A 19,881-nucleotide genomic window follows, 5' to 3' on the forward strand; every position below is an offset into this window, starting at 1 on the left:
ATATATTCAGAGTTAGCGAGATTTTTTTTAATACATTCTTTTTCTAAATTAAGTGTATAAATAGTAGTTTTTAATAGCATTTTTATCGACGAAGACAATCTTATGCCTTACAAATATTATATTGTTAAAGCATGTACTGACTATTTTTCCTCCAAAGAAAAAAATAAATAAATAACAAAGAAATAAACAAAAAATAATAATAATAAAAGGTCCCCAGAAATGGAATTTTCAGCAAATTAAGGATTAAAGCTGTTTCTGATGCTTATTTTTATTAATATTTTCATTATTTAAAAGTTTATTTATAAGTTTATTTATCACAATTGTTTTTTAAAGATTTATAACCGCCTCTCGTTGTACATCACCTTGGTCAAAGAATACGTTCTTTGTTCGCCAAGTACATCACTATATTACTAATATTTTAAGTGATCAGTATCCTTATTCTTTTTCTAAAAAATTTAAAAAGGAACTTTGAAGCCATTTGTATTCTTTATGTTGGAAAATAAATTTTAGCTTATTGTTTTTATTCTTGATTTATTAAACTAAGTTAAGTTAAGATTTAACAAATTTTTATTTCGGTAAATTTTCAATTATATATCCTTAAAAAATCTAAAAATATTTTGCATCAATAATATACAATCTTAAAATTCATTTTTCAATACTCGATGATATAGTATTTATTTAATGAGTCATTCGTCTTTTGGGTCGTCGGTGGGTCATGATTTAAAATTCTGGAGTGTAATTATTAAAGGAATATAATATTCTTTGCGATAATATAAAATAGAAAACTCAGTAAAATAAAATGTTTTAACACTACAAATCATTTAGAAGATATGTATATATATATAAAAATGATAAACACAAATCATCTCATTTTAAATGATTTCTGATGTTGAAGCATTGTAAATTTTTTTAAGGTTTCAATGCTAATCATTCTGCTCTCGATGATTTTTTTTCTTTGTTCCATCAACTTCCACCTCCTTCTCCCCAAAATAAGCAAGATAAAAATTCCTATAATAGTATTTTGGAATTTTCGAAATTAAATTGATATCTATAATGCATTCTCTTCACAAAATAGTTTCAAACTATATTTATAAATGTTTGGTCTAATATCTAGTCCAAACTAAACATCAAGTCTAATAAAAATGCTAATATAGTACAAAAGATTATCTACATTAAGAGATGATGTCACGCTGTATGTTGCTTAATGATCATTTTACGAGTGTAGCTTCGATAAAAGAAAAAAAAAGAAATGTATATTTTGAAAGGAAGACATTCAAACGTTTCGTGAAGAAGTACATTTTTCAAACGAGTTTCGAACGATGTTAGCAATTAAAATAACATTTACGCTCATCAATAATCCGGTGGAAGAATTTTCTTTTCACCCACATTTTTTCATATGCAAATGAAACCATCCTTTCAAACGATACCCAAAAAAAATATTCAAAAAGGGTTACTTCAATGCTGTATAAGTACTTACGATTTTCTTTTTCTTTTTTTTTTTATTTCAGATTTAATAATAGCTGAATTGTAAAACCGTTTAAAAAAGGAATATAAATGACATAAATTGTAACCGTGCATTATTTTTTCTCTTTCAAAGATCGATTAAAATTACTTTTAAATAGAACCTCAGTTATTTAAATCAAAGAGAAAATATTCCTGTCTTAAGTTTTATTTATTTTATACATTCCACATCAAACAGCTTATTACAGTAAAAATATACACTTTTTTACAGATCAATAGATAATAAAATACTTTTGTTGTTGTTTACAAATTATGTCTCTGTTTTGTATTAGATTATTTTCCATTTTTTTATTTGAAAAATATATATTTATTTGAACTTAAGAGAAATTATACCTGCTTAAAGTTTTTGTTGCTTTAATACATTTTAGATCAGACTGCATTTTGCAGTACAAATACAAATAAAAAGTTTATTATAATAATAAAACATGATGTGATGAGTTTTCATTTCTTAATTACATTTCAGATCAAATCATCGCTTTTTGCAGTTTCAAATACAAACAGAAAGCTTGTATTAATAATAAAATATGATGAGCTGAGACATTATTTCCTTAATATATTTCAGATCAGATTGCATTTTACTGTCTAAAATACTATTTAAACGTTTGTTTCAGTAATAAAATATGCTCCGCACAGTTGACTTAATTCTCTAAGATTAAGATAATTTATAATAAAATAAATTAAATAAATTGACAACCAAATATTATTATCATTAAAAACATTTGAATACTTTCATATTCATACTAATTTTTTATTAGCAGTAAATTATAGTAAATAAAAATATTTAATTGACAAACATAAACGTTTACTATTTACCTTTAAATAAAATACCTGGTCTCAAATGTGTTAATAGTGCAGTAGTAGTAGTATTGATGTGTTAATATAGCAGCATACCGCTCTAGTGAAATAATAAAGTAATAAAATTAATTACAAGAGAAGAAAAATTTTGGAAAAATTAGGAAATTATTTGCAGAATATTTGGTTACACATGATATTTTAACAGCAAAGGCATGCTTATAATTTAATGTGGTTCACGTTGAAAAAATTCCGAATAAAAAAAACAGTAAAAAATACAGCATCCTTAAAAATCATTTTACCACAAAATCCCTTTTTACCGTAATTTTTACATTATTATTTACTTAAATACAATGATTCGGTGATTTTACAGTAAATATTAATATATATGAATTACGGTAAATCAGTTTTTTTGTTCTCTAAAATTTTACAATAAAAGTGTATTTTACGGTAAAATGTATCGGCACTCAAGATGCTACTACTTTTTACCGAAATTCGATCTGGAATTTTTTACTGTGTACGCTTAATTCTATAAATTTAAAAAGCTGACTTCATTTTTGTTATTTAATTCAAGTGAAATCTATAAATACTTTGTCATAAACTTTAAAAATAAATTGGCTACCGTCTTTAATTTTTTACCAGACGCTGTAACCACTGCTAATATTTAATTCTTTATTTAAAGAAATTAATTTAAGCCAATATTTATTTTGATTACAACATGGAAAATATTTAAACATATAGATAATAGTCCTAATAATTATGGAGTTATTTTTTATTCCTGCCGATAAAAAGAGTAATTTTAAGAACATATGGTAAAAACAAATTAAGTTACTCTAAAAAAATTTATTAAATAACACATGCTTATTAATGTATTTTAATAAGAAAAAAACATCATGCACTCATTAACACCTACTAACATTCGAACCAAATAAATTTCCAAAATGTTAAAAAAAAATATTTGTATCACTATACAGAAACTTTTTCAGCAAAGTTTCACGCGATTTGAGATTCAAGAGTTTTGAGGTGATTACTCTCAGACACGCAGTTTACTCATTTATAAATTCCATAACTCTCATCCAACAAAATAAGATAATGCTGTTTTTAGTAAAAAGATTATTTCCTTCTTTATTTATGCTTTTGAACCCCTTTTAAATGTTATTTATCTTTACTAATAGCTCATGTTGAAAGCTTTATGCATGAAGTTAATGCATAAGTAATAGCGGAAGTCGAAAAAAGTACAAAAAGCAAAAATATTGGGTACTCACAAAGCCCTTTTTCACATATATGGTACTTACAGAGTTAATTAGGGCTAAACGGGTCTTGAAAAGTTTAACAGTAACAGTAAATACTTTTTTTAAGTATTTATTGCTATTATTAAAAGTCTGGAAGCTCCTGTTCACAAATAGATATATTTTTAAACCTAGTGGATATTTCTACCTGTTACTTTAACTTTGGAAAAACATTGTTTCTAGTTGAATTCAGAAATATAATGATTTAACTATCTTGATCCTGGAAAATAAATACTAAAAATGAAATACTTGTAAAATTAGTTCTTTGTGATAAGATTGAATTTGAATTTCAATAAAAATTTATTAACTACTTTTTACTTTTTTGATAATAATTTTGAATGAAATTTTTAATTTTGAAAAGGACACTTTTCATAATTGGCAGTCCGTAAAACTCAAGCTACCTTTTTTTAATTATTTTATTTTATTTATTTATTTATTTAATCATTTTTGTATTATAAAACCGGATTTTTCAGTTTCTTATCTGTACCTTGATGCCCATAAATAAGTATATTTTACTCGATATTACAATCACTTTGAGTTTTGTGTTTCCGAGTTGATCTAATTAATGGAAAAACCAATAAAAGCCATGTATTCTAATAACATTAACACACAAAGTTTGATACGTTTGTGTATTTAACTATCTTAAAAAACGTAGTGGTAGTATAGAGGTAATAGTATCATTATAATCTACTAATTTATATTTCCTCAGCGAATTTGTTCATATTTCATAGTCAATGTTTTTTGAATCTACAGTAGTAACTAAAATATATACGTGCATTCATTTGAAATTTGATAAACGTTATACCATATTATTTACATATTGCACAGGTAATAATAAATGTTTTACCCAATAAGGAAAGTTTTAGGATGATAAAATCAACCAATAGAAGAGCAGCGTAACGAAATAGTGATATAATATCGAAGATTTCCCTCAAAACAAAACCATTTCAGTTTATAAATGTACTCGAAAACACAAAATTCTCCTAGTGAATCAGTAAAATACATAAATTTCTATTACTTTTTAACTTTAAAATTAATAACAATAAAAGATGGTAATATATCCAATAGCAACCTCCAGGGGAGTATTACATTTTGTCCTATCAAGTTATCTGAATTGAATTATAAAAGCCCAATCAAAAATGTATTACTGGTTTTTGATTGGTGCTTTTGTCTTGTACGATCATTGGTAAGAAAAGACTATCGCTCACTGACTTAGATATTGACATTGTTTGAGGCATGATAGAATTTGAAATCATGAGGAAATGTTAATTTTTTTTTCTTTTCGTATTTTATCGAAATACATTTTCTTTTATTATGGCGCTGTTCGATTATCCGGGGGCAAGTAAATTAAACTATTTTTTTTTTATAAAATTCTTTTGTGAACCTTCATTTTAAGTAAAAAAATAAAAAATAATCTCAGAAAATAAATATTTGAATTTTCTTACTCCTGTCTAACCGAAACGTACCTTTTTTAAATTTATTGTTATATTTTTAAAATCAGAATGCTCTTGAAAGCATTTCCCCTTATAAAGCAACAAGAAAACACTATAAAGAGCTTATGGGGAATTTTCCCAACTAGTCCATTGTTAAATATGGTTAAATATGATTTGACGAAATGGTAGTTTTAAAAAAAAAATTAGAGACATCTTCAGTTCATGACTTCATCTGAAATTATGAAATAAAAGGTTAATGAAAAAGAAAAAAAAAAAGTACTCTTTCCGTTTTTTTCCTCACAGCAAATTAACGTTGACAAACATTTGTTAAATGCATGCAAATAAGAAAAAAAAAATCTTTATCTCAAGAGTCACTAACATCAAAAATAATTTTTAGAGAAATACTTAGCATAAAATTTAGTTTTAAACAAGCTACGAAAATATAGTAACTTACAACCTATATCTCATTGTTTTCCACGGCTGTATTTAGAAGTATAACTACACAATTCATCAAAATGAGCTGTGGAAAAAAGAACCTTACATCAACTTGGTTCTGAGCTTCATACTAGTAATTGCACTTAAACAGCTGTTCAACATAGCAGAACTCTTTGACCAGCTGATAACATTCCACGCATAACTACTAAACATTGAGTTCAGCTAGCGATCCATAATAAAATTCGGTGGGTCTAATACCAATGCAGCTGGGCATTCTTTTAGTCAAGTCCATGCATTCTTTGGACTTTACTTTTGTTGTTCTCACATTCCCCCCCTCAACAATCCATTCCCGCATCTGTTCCATCGAAAGGAAAAGAATATCACGAAGTCTTTGCTCGAAATACCGAAGCATCCAAATGTGAAAGTAAGGGAATGTTTCTAAAGATGAATTATCTTAGGCTACAGAGTCGTTATTTAACTTGCTTCAGACTATGTTTAATATCAACCAACTATCCGTCTAATGGACCAGAGGCGGTATTTCTACTTGCAGATTCTTTGGTATGTTGTTTGTTGAATCTGGCAACAGAAATATGAAAGTAAAAGTATTTGTACTTTGGGGAAAGAGAAATCGATATAATCCATAATCAAAAGATAAAACGATTTTCTCCAGGGTTAGAAAATGTTATTCTTATAGTTTTGGGTGTAATTAATCCGATAAGGATTTTAACTCTTCATTTGTTATATAGATGAAAGAAAAAACTACACATAATTTGATAAATATGTTTAAGTTCTTCTGAACTATTGTAAGCAAGTAAGTTTTAAAAGTTAAAATATGTCCTTGGTCTTCAGATAATATTTTATGTATTTAAAATACAAGGTTTTACCAGGATTCGAAGCGAAATTATTAAAGTTTAAAAGTTTGATGTTCAAGTTAAAAAGAAAAATATTTAAGTTTGAAAATGCTAATGATCCATATTATGTTTTCAAAATGTTACTGGAGACTGGTCTTTTGCTTGCAAGTGCTAAAGTTTCGCTATAAAAGTGAATGTTATGAAGCGAAATTATTAAAAATTTAAAGTGACAACGATTTGCCACTTAAAAATTTTTGATTTTTAAATATTATGTATTAACATTCTTATATCTTATTATACTTGAACAAGCAAAATAGAATGTTAATAAAAAGAACTTTTTTCAACCCATTTGTGCCTAGCGTCCTTTAAAAAGGATGGTTGTGTTTTGCCAAAAGGAAAAAAGTGGTAGCTCGTTTCATTATTATGATTTATTTCGTATAAGCAAGCCTACCATAATGTAGTAATATTATAAATATTTGTTTTCAGTATGAAATCAACGCTCAACGTTGTTTTTAAAACTAAAATGGTAGGCAAAAAAAAAATACCCCCTTTGAAAAGGCAAACATGTATAAACGGCAAAATGTAAGCATATACTACCACTTTTTCGTTTATCTAGGCATCATACTACTTTTTGTTGTTAGGCATTAAAGGATTAATTTTTACCAAATGTTTGAGCTGTTCATAGAAAACCATGTAGTTTATTACATAAACTACATGGTTTTGCTATTACATTTATTGTCATTTTTATTATTGCAAACCATGACCCTAGAATGGGTTAGCAAGTTAAAGCCAAGTCACAAATACTGTAATGGTTTAAAAATTGTTTTACAAAAAAAGGTAGTAGGTATTAAAACCAAACACTTGTATTACCGCTTTAAACTTTTTTGTGAAAAGAAACCTTTGTTTTACAAGGATGTTAGACACAAATAGGTTAAACTGAAACATTTTACGCTGCATGAGCAATTTAATTCCATTCATTCCATAAAACAATTTCTTGATAAATCTTAAACAGACATGCAGCTCAATATATACACTTTTTTAAAAATATTCGTCTAAGAATTTTGACCTCTTAGTCCAATTTATATATTAATTGATTCTTAGAAGAGCGCACACTTTGAATCAAATCGATTTCATTAATCTTATTTCAAGGACATTTCGTTACTTTGCAAGATAGTATGTCCAACAGTGAAAGGCAATCACGTTTTAGAATTCTTGCCCCGCCGCTGACAAGACACTGAATTATTGAGTAAGGCGCTTGGAAAATGTAAGGAACATCTTTAAATTATCATCTTTGGCTTTCAAATTTCTACTTCGGATAATAAGTGAGCCTTCAGGGCTATTCTCCAATTTCGAACGTCAGAAATAAAACGAAATAAGAAAATTAGAAGAAAAAGAATTAATCTCTGTAAGGTCTATCTAAGGCTATAATTTGCGGTTGGAACTCAAGAACATGCAAGATATTCGATGCATTTTGCAGGATTGGACATGACCCCAAACAAGATCAGAGGCAACCGGTATCCCTGACATTTGATTATGGCCAGGAGGCATGCACCATATTCAGTCCTGTCAGATGAGTGAATGTTAATTTTTGTATACTAATATAAATGGAACTCTTCTCATTTAAATAAACATCCTTAAAACAGTTAAAAAAAACTTTAAAATTGATTTATTTATACATTTTAACACTTCAACATTGAACTGTTAACTTTTCATTTTTGTTACAATACTTGGAATTCTTCTGGAATAAATAATGATTGCAATTTTCGCAAGCAAATTTTCAGTTTTTGTACCTTGTTCTTAGTGTTCTTTGAATGTCATTGTCCCTTGTATATTATTGCAAGTTTATTGAAATAATAATTGACAGTGATTTTCGTATTTTACAGTCTGAATTCTAAACTCTATTTTGAAAATAGAGCAGAAAAATGTCTTTTCTGAATAGAAGGTTTTGTTGCCCAATTTTTTATAATGAGGATTTGTTTACTGATTTAATCTCATTGCATTATGCGAACCTCACAAAAATATTGGTATTTCATTTGCCTATGACTGAATAACCATTGTACAATTTTAGAACACTATGAACATTTTGTTCCTCACTCACAAAAATTCTCGAGTAGCCGATATCTATTTATTGATTTATTTATTTTAACCACAAAATATTTCAAACCTAAAACCTGGGAGGCCAAAAAATTTAAAAAGTCATAGAGAAAGATTGAAGAAACAAATTATTTTTACTCCTTCCAATCTACTAGATGCTAAAACTATCCAACTTAATTCCTAAATTTTAAGGGAAATTAAATCCTTTAAAACTTTCAAAAACCTTATACATTCGTCAAAACTCTGATCCCCACTCAATTAGTAAAATATGCATTTTTAAAACTTTTTATCTGATAGGTTTAGAATTAAAGACAACTCAGATCATTATTTGAAGGTCTTGGCAAGTTTTCTAAACGGGAAATTTTTACGTGAAACTAGTCTGTAGTATTGTTTTCAGATAGGTAATTTGCAATTTCCAATTAATAACACCACGCTGAAATATCCTATAACCAAGACAGAAATCATGGTACCTTTTCTTTAGAAAACCCTTTCAAATTCGCCCTCTTAAACAACTTGAAAAAGTGGTTTATATTACCTCAAGTCTTACAGTTGTGTATTATAAAACATACATTGACAGCTAAAGTAATACATATCGGATAGATCAAATATGAAATACATAGCGTAAACATGCACTGAGAAAAAAAAAATATGGTCGAAACAACCAGAATATGGCAAATTATACCATGTTTCACGCTGTATGGGAAAACCAAAAAGCATGGAATTTCTTACCGAAGCACTTTGTTGATGATTTTGGTAAAATTTACAATAAAATTCTGTTTAACAATAAGTGTCAAAATTTGGTAAATGTGGTAAAATTTTGCAACTTTGTCATGATACCTTAGAGCATGGCGTAAAAACCTTCTATTTGGTTAAATTTACTTTTCAGTTTTGTATTTTTTACCTAATGTGTGATAATAAGAACTATAATTTTGAAAACTAGAATTATTGTTAAACCATTTCCATATAAACGGAAAAATTAGCAAATTATTTTTTTTAAAGTTACCCAAATATTAGTTTTATTAATCAGAATTACTTTTTTGTAGTACTTTTTCACAGTACTGTAGTTTCACCTGAATTTTTTTTCTGTGTACTTTCAACTAAAAATGACAGTAAAAACTGTTAAAATTTTAAGGAAAATAAAAGACTATATGCAAATGAAAAAAGAACTAGAGTTTTTCAAATAAAAACTTTTAAATTTAAGCTCATTTCTTAGAACTCATTAATAAAAATAGAAAGCGCATTCTAAAATTTAGAACATCTACAGGAAAGAATGGAAAATGCCTGTGGCTAATTATAGTAATTTGTCATTCTTCTAATGTAATTTTGTTGTTTATGTATTCTACATTTTCTTTTGCATTAACAAATTATTCGGAAATAACTAGGCGTAGTGAAAACGAAACAAATGAAACTATAGCTACAACCACAGAAAAGAGAAAAAATAAAACAAAAAAGGTAACTTACGAAAAAGCAAAAAAGAAATCTTTTTCTGGAATGTAACATAGAAGAGAAATTATAAAACTTCCTTAAAAAATGAATTTCATATACGCATAAGACGCTGAAGAGAAAAAAAATAGAAGAAAGAAAAAAATTTTCTCGAAATGAAAAATATCTTAAATAATCACTGCCATCAAAAAGAAAGAAAATAGCTCATACATTATTTTCGAAGGAAAACTACTGCAGTAATTTATGTTCTAAGCAACACATATTCAGAACAAGAGAAACGATTCCGTTTTAGGAGGAAAAAAAAGGGGTGGGGAAAGTGAATGGAAAGAGATACATATCTAGTGTCACACTTTCATATTTATTGTTGATAGGCCAAAACCTGGAATGATGAGTTTGCACTGCATTGTTGATTTGTTGCTTTCATCACATTTTTCATCTTTTATTTTCTGTTTGAGGGGAATCGGGTGAAAAATTCTTTGTTTGAAGCGTATGTTTGAAGATTTCCGGAAAATTTCTCATTTTCTCACATTTTTCGTATCAGAACTGAAAATCTTTTTTCATAAATAAAATGAAACATTGTGCATCAACAGTTTTTTTGTTCATAATAAATAAAATTATCGAATATTTGTTACATTTTAATGATTTGAATTTTTTAAATAGAAGTAGAGCCTAAAAAAACAAGCAAACACCTTAATAATTTTTTATCTAAGGAACAGTTTTACAAGTACTAGGATTTACTCTCAAGAGCCTAGTCTTAAACACACTAACTAATTAGTGCAAATGATATTTTAAGTTATGGAATTAGTTACAAAAACATATTTTCTCTAATTAAAATTTTTTTTTCAATCGATTAAATTTTTTGCTCCTCAAGAGAAGGTGACCGCAATCAGGAAAATATGGTTACTTTAGTTTTTGCAGGAAAGCCGTTGCGATCCTTAATGTTAATTTCTCTTCTTTGTATTTTCACCATATCTTCGGAATTAAAAAAGTCAATCAAAGGGTTTTCGTATAGAATTATAAAATGGGTTTTTCTAACTCCCTGCAAAAGATATTTTTAATAATTACATATTATATATTATTCAAATTATTAATGATCGAAAAATTATGAATTTTAGATTATGCAAACTTTTACATTAATTTAATTTACGCTACTCTAAATGACAAAATTCAAATCTGAAGGGAGTCTGTTGAGTAGTTTGTGAGTAATAAAAATTTAAGAATACTACTTCTTTGAGATCTTCCAGATCACGGCAACCCTTCACAGTTTGAGAGTAAAAAATGCAACTCGAAAAGAAAAAAGGTACGTTTATTCAGCGAAGATATATTTCTGTTTCTGATTTCGTAACTTAAAATATAGTTTGCGCTAATAAATTTAGCTAATCTAAGGTTTAGCCCTCAAACCACTTAGATCATTAGATCACGAGTTATTAGGTTTTTGATTATTTTTTCTGCTCAATATAACTTTCACATCATTACAAAACTAAGCCTCAGGTATTTTGCAGTAATGAGAAAAGTACTTGAGTAAACAATTCAAGGGCTTGATGTAGGAAGCAAATGTAGGGTTTCATATTATTAATATATTTTGGTTGATACACTATAAAAAATGGATATTCAAATAACACGAAATTTTCTTTGTTCTTGACGAAACTGTTTCCTAACTTTGACAAAATAACTATCGTCACTTTTTCGAGAAAAGGAATTTCGTCAAAATTAAAGAAATGTTTCATCGTTAAATTTTTTTTTCCAAAAAAATAAAAATACCTCGTAGTGCCTAATATATTTAACATTCCTAATAATCACTTTATCATGGGTCACTGTCACTCCCACAATTGATAGAACAGAGTCATAAATTACGTCTATACTCCGGATTTCGAACCTGCGATTTTCCTGGCACGAGGACAACTACTTGACTACCATACAAATGGTCACTTTATTTTTGACCTTCCAGTTTTTTTTTTAGTTTCGTCATTCTAGTTAACAATCTCGCACAATGCACTCCGATGTGGTATAAGTTTACGTTTCGTCATAGATCATGTGATTTCATGACGAAATGATTCTCAAAATTAACAAAATTCAGCTCAAGGATTGCTGAATCGTCAAAAGTGAGAGTCTTATTTCGGATAGTGTACTAATACGCAGCTTTTCCAACATAAATGCAAGGGATGAAAGAATTGAACTATCAGTCTTTAAAATTTTGAAAAAGAGATATGTTCCAAAAATGGAACATTGGCGTTTAAATGGTTAAAAATTTGTCGTAGGGGCTTTATTAAACTGTATTTCCACCAAAACTAACCAACTTGCAACCATTATATACTTTCATCCTAAAAATTTCATTTCGATTACTTAGTAATATTCTCTATCTTTTAAATAATTTTAAAGATATCAAAAACTCTCACTAAACAAATTTTAATAAACTAATTAAAACCAAAAAAACAAAGTTTGTGATATCTCTTGCTTCGTATTACTATAATAGTAAGATTTTTTCTTATATGTATTTATTTATTGGCAAAAAGTTTCGATTGACGAATAGCTGGATTTAGCTATGGATTTAGGCTAGACTCATACCTTCCACCCCATCCGGGATTCACTAGGGAGACGAAAAATTGGCATTTACATATTAGAGTCACGTCTATAGGAGGAAGAAATCAGAGGATATAAATCATCGCATTAGAGTTGGGATTTAGAAATAAATTTTGTATAGTCAGCAAAAATGAGAAGGGAAAAAACAAATAAAAACGACTTTATTATAACCACTAAAAATAATTTAATGGATAATTAATTGAATATGAAAAAATCCAATTAAAGAAAATAACAGAAAGAGCCTGAAATAATAGAAAATTACCAATTAACGCTAGGTTGTGAAATACTAATTATGAAAAGATACATGTATTATAATCTTTCTTTCCTTTCAAAAAAAATTTTGATTGCTATTAATTATTATTCTACATCCTTTAATTAATTAAAAAACTGCTAAGAATTAAGAATGGCTTATATTTTAAGTAAATGTTTGAATGCAATGTAAAAATTGGCTACATTCGGCGTAAAGAATTAATAAATAAATAAAAATGAAGTATTTTTCAATTATTATCCATTTGACGCAGAATTCTTATTAAAATATTTCTCATACTTTTTTCAAAATTTTGTATTCCTTTAGTTTAAAATAATTGAAAAATTATTATATTTAGCTTATTTTATGCTTATTAAATACAGCATGTAACACCGGTGTCTTTTTCTGCGTTAGTGGTAAAAGTCTTCCAAACACGAATCATTTCCGAATTGTTCATATTACTAATTGTTCAATAGCTCGAGGAACCTTTTAATGGCTCTAAGAATTCTGCGTCCGGCTCGCACCGACCACAATGCTGAGATAAAATATCCTAAGTGGTAGGCAGATCATGGGCAATGGCTAACCTCCGAAGGTTTTTACTTTTTTCCTCTTCGAGTAACGCAAATGCGGGTTAGTTGCGTCAAGAAGTTCTCCATTTAGGCTAGTTTGGCCCAGTGCTTGATTCAGGAGCTTTCCTGTCTTCTGAGTTGGGTTCAAAAATTCTACGATGTTGAACATTAACAGTCGTTAACTCAGAATTGGATTAGCTTCGCAACGCAGGTCATAAAATAGCTCTAGGAAATATTTAATGTATCAAGGATTTATTTTAATGGCCTCAAAAATTTGCTCCAAACATTTTTAATAGCAATTACATTAGAACCTTGAATCAAATATTCGATGGATAAACAGGAGATACATGTATTGCATTTAGAGCCCTTAGGTTGTCTCTAAAGTATTATAAATGAGAATAATATACAGTAGTCGAAGTGGACAATAATTGAACAATGGTAAACAATTTATATTTAAATCCAACAAAATGTTTGTGTTTTAGTATTAAGCAGAGTTCCAAAGTGCTTTAAAAATATTTGACGGAATGTAACAACAGGAACTATTATTATTATATCTGTGACCACCAGTAGTAATTGTTATAATATTTGTTACCACCAGTAGCAATTGTTATAATATTTGTGACCACCAGTGGCAATGGTTATTATATTTGTGACCACCAGTAGCAATTGTTATTATATTTGTGACCTCGGGTACATAATATTTTCAAACGAAACTGCACCTATATGAGAACATGGTTCCCGTGAGTCTTGTCAATTTTTAAAAAGAGGTAACGAAAATTAAAGTAAAGTTAAAGTAAAGTTAAAGTAAGTTAAAATTAAAGAGTGGTAATTGAAAATTTAATTTCTGTGTAACCAGCACTAACATGTTTTTCTAAAGAAAGTACACCATGAAAATTCAATCTTTTATACCACTTAATTGCTAGTGGTACATTTAAATAAGAAATATCCTTCAGCATTAAGCTTAATTTATCACTACTAAAATTTTTCAAGGACTACTGGAGCCCTTAAGAACTATAACCATTGTCTTAAAAGTATTAAAAATGAAGATATTATAGAGTAGTGGCAGTGTTCTATATATAATTAAACAGTGCTAACCTAATAATGCTTAAAACTATTAATATATTTATGTTTTAGCAATAAACAAAATTTTAAAGTGCTTTAAGAAATTTTAAAAAGTGTTGACAATGTTCTGATATATTTTGGAAAATAGGGAAAGTGGATCTCAAAGAAAAGTTCATTAAATAGAAAATTCACTTAGCTATTTGTAAGTTATTTTACGAAGAAATTTCCAAAATGTTCTTGGTTCCTCGAAAAAATTCGCTAAATACAGAAATTCGTTAAATAGATGTCCGATTGTGTGTGTATATATATATACATTATAATCTCGATAATTAATACATTTTTGTCAGAAATAATAGTTTAAAAGAAAAATATTTTTAAAAAAATGGGCAAAGCAACGAATGATACTCTTCCTAAATAAAATTTTGATATAGCAGACAAAATTCTCTCTTCCAAAACCCGAAATTCCCTAGGGTCTTTCCTCTCCTCTTGCCCCTGAACTAATCTCTTTCGCTCAATTGAAGTCTAGGACTCCGGAATTCATTCGGGAATGGGGAGAAAAAGCGACCAACCGGATAAAAACAGTAAATTCTATATAGAAAGAGATTCCACTAAATGCATTTTTGTAGGGGCCTTAAAGTCCCTTTTTTATTCTTCTAAAGATATCACTGAAAATCTCTCCCAGTAAAGTGAGGAGGTTTATTTTTTTATTGAGTGTCATTCCGTTCGTAAGTTCATCCTAAATGGAAGCGAAAATTTTTCGTATGGCTTTCAGTTATTGTACATATCAGGGGCCTAGAATTAAGCATATTTTTCAACGTTATATTATTCACAGTAGGTATTTTATGTGCGCAGAATTAAGGTGACCAGCTTCTTCACAAAAATAATAAAAACTTTTTGTAAAGTTTCTAAAAGAATGTTCGAAAACTTTTCCCAATTATTAGAACGAAAAATTATTTAGAAAAATTATAGAAAAGAAAAATTATTTTTGTTCGACAATCTCTGCTGGATATTTTCGTGCTTTCTTGGAATATTAAATTGGAAAGGAGAAGCAGTAAGTTTTCAAATATCCGTTTAGATATCTACCAATTTTGTAATTTTCTGAGGACGCAGGGCAGATTACGCGTAACTGAGCAATAATTACGCTTAATTAATTTAACCAATTATATACCAACATTTGAAAATATTCCAGAACAAATTACGGTATAAAGTACCGGGTGCATCATCCGTAAAATCCATTATTACAGTAAAGTATAATACCATAATTTTTACAGTAATATTTATTTAAAAAGTGTGACTCTGTAGGATTACGGTAATCATCACTGTATAACTTACGGTATATCAGACTTTTTGTTCAGTAAACATGTTCCAGTAAAAATGGATTTTATAGTAAAAAGTACCGACACCCTGATTGCAGGCACTTTTAACCTTAATTTGTTACAGAATTTTTTAGCATGAATGTTCTCATTTTAGGAATTTGTTCTTTGAAAAGCAAAAAGAATGGTGGTTTAATTATTTCAAACGTTTATTTTATTGTTATATTATTTTTTGATATATTAAGTAGTTCGTGTCAGGCATAAATATGTTGCTTATTTAAATGTCTTAATGTTGATCTGTAATCAATGGATTTCAATTTTTTTTAAAAAAAAATAACGATAATAACCAATAATAAAAAATTGTTTGAAATACATATGCCCTTGCACTTTTCTAAAAAAACTTCACTATAAACTGTAGCACTTGTCCCCTTAAGTGAGGAATGGGTCAACCCCCTGATATCAGATTTTTAATGGAACGAAAATAGAAAAATAAATATTATAATTAAACAAAAATGTTTAACCCTTATAATAAAGCTGAGTGGGTGTTATAATATTAGCACTTTACCACTTTATTCCGCATCGTTATTTAGCACTTTACCACTTTATTAATTACCACTTTATTCCTTATAGATCGTAATTCTTTGATTTTACATCCAAATAATGAACCAACATTTCAAGATTGCAAATACTTTAATAAAGAAAAGGCCTTGGCATTCATATTTAGATTAATTTGATATTATTTAGTATTGGCTGACTATCCCTTAAATTTTGAAATATCGTAAAGTTGTGTCGATACTTTTAATATATATATATATATATACNCAGAGTGCAAAGATTAAACTGCATTCGTTTTTTGATGACAGAAACACGTTTAAAATTTAAGCCTAGATTGCAAAGGTTTAATCACATCAAAATACATTTATATCCTTTATTTTTGTTTTTCAATCAATTTCTCTTTTTTGCTTTTACCAAGTTCATTATACACAATCCAAAGCCTAATAAATTTCTTAACACTTGACATTATTGATATCTTTGGAGACAAGCAAATTTTCGCCTCCCTTCTATTAACAGCAACGACAGCTTATCAGTCTTGTTGTTATGACAACAGAGGCGACATATTTGGGTCTGAATACAAATCGGGGACCCGAACGGAGAAGCCGGGCGTGATAAATAGTTCCTTCAAAGGACAGATTTGACCAGTGGGGAAGTTGGGCGGGTAAAAATGATATATGTCCAACATGGACGCGCAGTGACTGGGTGCGTTAATTAAACATGCATTCTGATTAAACGATATGCGTGTCCCGCACACCAATATCGCGGCGGTTTTAATTTCATAAACACTGCGGAGCTCGAAAGATACCGTGCCTCTCAACTAAAGTGCCTTTATCAGCATAATGCAAGAGCTTACAATACACCCTCTGTGAAAGAGGTGTAAACCAACATATTTTTCATCAAAATAGTCGCCGCTTGAGGCTTAAGTAGTTCGGATGCTTACTTTAAAGTGTTATTAATCTGCTATATACACATTTAAGAATAGAAAGAGACAAACCATACATATTCCCTCCTTTTAATATTCTTAGCGTAATCTCTATAGTGATGCAACCAAATGTAAAAAATACAAAAAATGTGAAAAATGCAATGCAAAAAATTCAAAATGTTTAATGCAACGGCAGTAGTTTTCCATTTAAAGTTAAAATGTTGCAGACAATATATGTTGAAATACATTGCAAAAACCTTTATAATCTTTCAGCGTGAATAGCTATAGAGATGGTATATTAAACAAACAAATTAACAAAAATATTCTTGGAGTTTAATGCAATGATGTGACATCAGTGTTCCATTAAAAAACAAAATATTTGTAGCCAATATATGTTGGAATATGTTGTAAACAATATATGTTAGAATACATTGCAAAAACATTTATAATCTTTCAGCGTGAATGGCTATAGTAATGGTATACTAAATAAACAAATTTAAGAAATATTCTTAGAATTTAATGCAATGATTTGAATGAATTTGTTATTTAGTAATGGTATACTAAATAAACAAATTTAAGAAATATTCTTAGAATTTAATGCAATGATGTGACATCAGTGTTCCATTAAAAGTCAAAATGTTTGTAACCAATACATGTTGGAATATATCGGCTACAACATTTATAATATATTTAGTGTGGATCGTTACAGTTATAGTATGTTAAACAACCAAATATTAATGTCTAAATATGAAATAATATGAATGTTAATGTCTAAAATGTCTAAATATTAAATCAATGTTTTCTGAAATTTAATTGTATTTGCTATTATTTTTCTTCCTTCATTCAAAATATATTGAACTAAGACTCAATAACTAAACTAAATTTAAACTGGATTTTTCATAACATAGTGATAGTGACATTTATTTTAATTACATATTCATTCTACTTTACTACAAGATAGTAATATTTATTAACGTGATTAATGCTCCCAAACAAATATGACATGCACGAATATCAAATAATTTTTCATGAAAAACAAAAGAAAGGCTTTTTGAGAAATAACAAATATATATTAATTTATATTGTTTCATTTGAATAAGATTATATTAAGATTCAAAATAAAGTAACTAAAATGTATGATAAAAGTTTTTGTTTCTTAATTAACTTTATTTTAATTACAAATTTACTTATAGTCGAGGTAAAATAAAAATGTTTAAGTACACCCGAGATTTTAAATAAAATATGCAACGAAGCCATTTTAATTTTTTTTTTTTTAATTCGAGCCTATAGTTTTATTTTAACCACGTCTCAAAAATTTATGATTGCATATACACTTTAAAAGATGACGAAAATTTAATCTTTTCTGACATATTGTGATGAAACAAGTGGGTTGACTCAGAAGCAATCATTATTATTTTTAATTAAAACCATTATATCTGATCACTACATATTTGATGAATTTTCTTCTTGTTCAAATTTTCATTCCGAAAATCATTTGAAATAATCTCTAATATTTACTTAGGAGAGATTACTTTTGACAGATGCATTTATTTATACATAATTTCATCCCAATATCTTAAGAAAAAGTAGTTTTACTAAGTTTAGAAAACAGGTGTAATACGTGCCACAAAATTCGTGATAAAAAATATCATAACTACTAGCTCTGGCTGTGAAATTGCTTATTGATAATAGCTATTGAAAAACCCATCCTCAAATCTCAAAGAAAGTTCATGACTTCGGTAGGTGACAGCAAAACATTTTTCATTTTATCGATATCAAACTTGTCCATTTTTAGCATTAATCTTCGATGTATTATATGTTATCTTCTCCCCTCAAAGAATTTCTTTTCTACTTATTATTTTGTTCCTGCATTTTGATTGAAAAGCTGAGGAAAAAAAATAAAAACTGGGCAAATATCATCAGTAATTAGTCATTTTTCGCATGTCTATTAGCTAAGTGAGAAAGGCGGGTAAATGTACTGCTCAGTGATTGGTTGAGAATGAAACGGCGAAGAAGCAAGGCGCTTTGGTGTTTACATTGGCGGCCATGTTGAATATTTAATGATTCTCCGCCATTGGTATGGAGCGGTACTCAAACAACTGGGACTTGTTGTTTTATGGCCTAATAAAACCACCATTTACGCGCTTGATAAACGGGTAAGGTCAGGGTTAACAGTTCATTCAGAATCTTTGAAGACATTTATCTGTGTTTATTGCCCATTTAAACGGATGAGACCGTTCTTTCAATTTAGATCAATCGAAAATTTTTATTGTAATTTATGCTGCAACTAATATGTCTTGAAATATCATTGTCTGAAGAATTAACACCCTATAATGAAGATTTGTTACCCTAGTAGTATTACTTTTAACACTCCTAATATTTATATACCCCATCAGCAATAAATTTATGACTTGAAATTTGTTTATTTTTTTAAGAGAAGATGCATGATTTTGCAATGTTTTGTATGATTGTTTTGGCGAAAGAGAATAATTCCGTTCTTTAAATAACTTTCCACTTACTGTGTTAAATATTTAGATTTGAATGGTTTAAACAAATATAAATTAATATTCTAAAGCTATTGCTTTAGAAGTAATTAAATATTTCACAAATATATGCTATAGGGTATAAAGCAATTTAATTAACAACTATAAATTGAGTAATGTTTACGTTTAAAGTAAAATGCTAAAGTAAAAATGTGCTTTATAATGGTTTTCAGACATATTTCAGTTATATTTTTTTCTCTTGTAATAGTTATAAACATATAATATATATATA

At 28.1% G+C, this 19,881-nt stretch overlaps 1 long non-coding RNA gene across 4 annotated transcripts in view; it reads right to left on the reverse strand.

Annotated features, from left to right (window-relative positions):
• Positions 1 to 19,881, reverse strand: part of LOC107447505 (uncharacterized) — a 278,517-nt gene that overhangs the window by 57,991 nt on the left and 200,645 nt on the right. The window lies entirely within an intron of this gene.

The sequence above is a fragment of the Parasteatoda tepidariorum genome, chromosome X2 (genome assembly GCF_043381705.1).
Source record: "Parasteatoda tepidariorum isolate YZ-2023 chromosome X2, CAS_Ptep_4.0, whole genome shotgun sequence".
NCBI classification, from domain to species: Eukaryota; Metazoa; Arthropoda; class Arachnida; order Araneae; family Theridiidae; genus Parasteatoda; species Parasteatoda tepidariorum.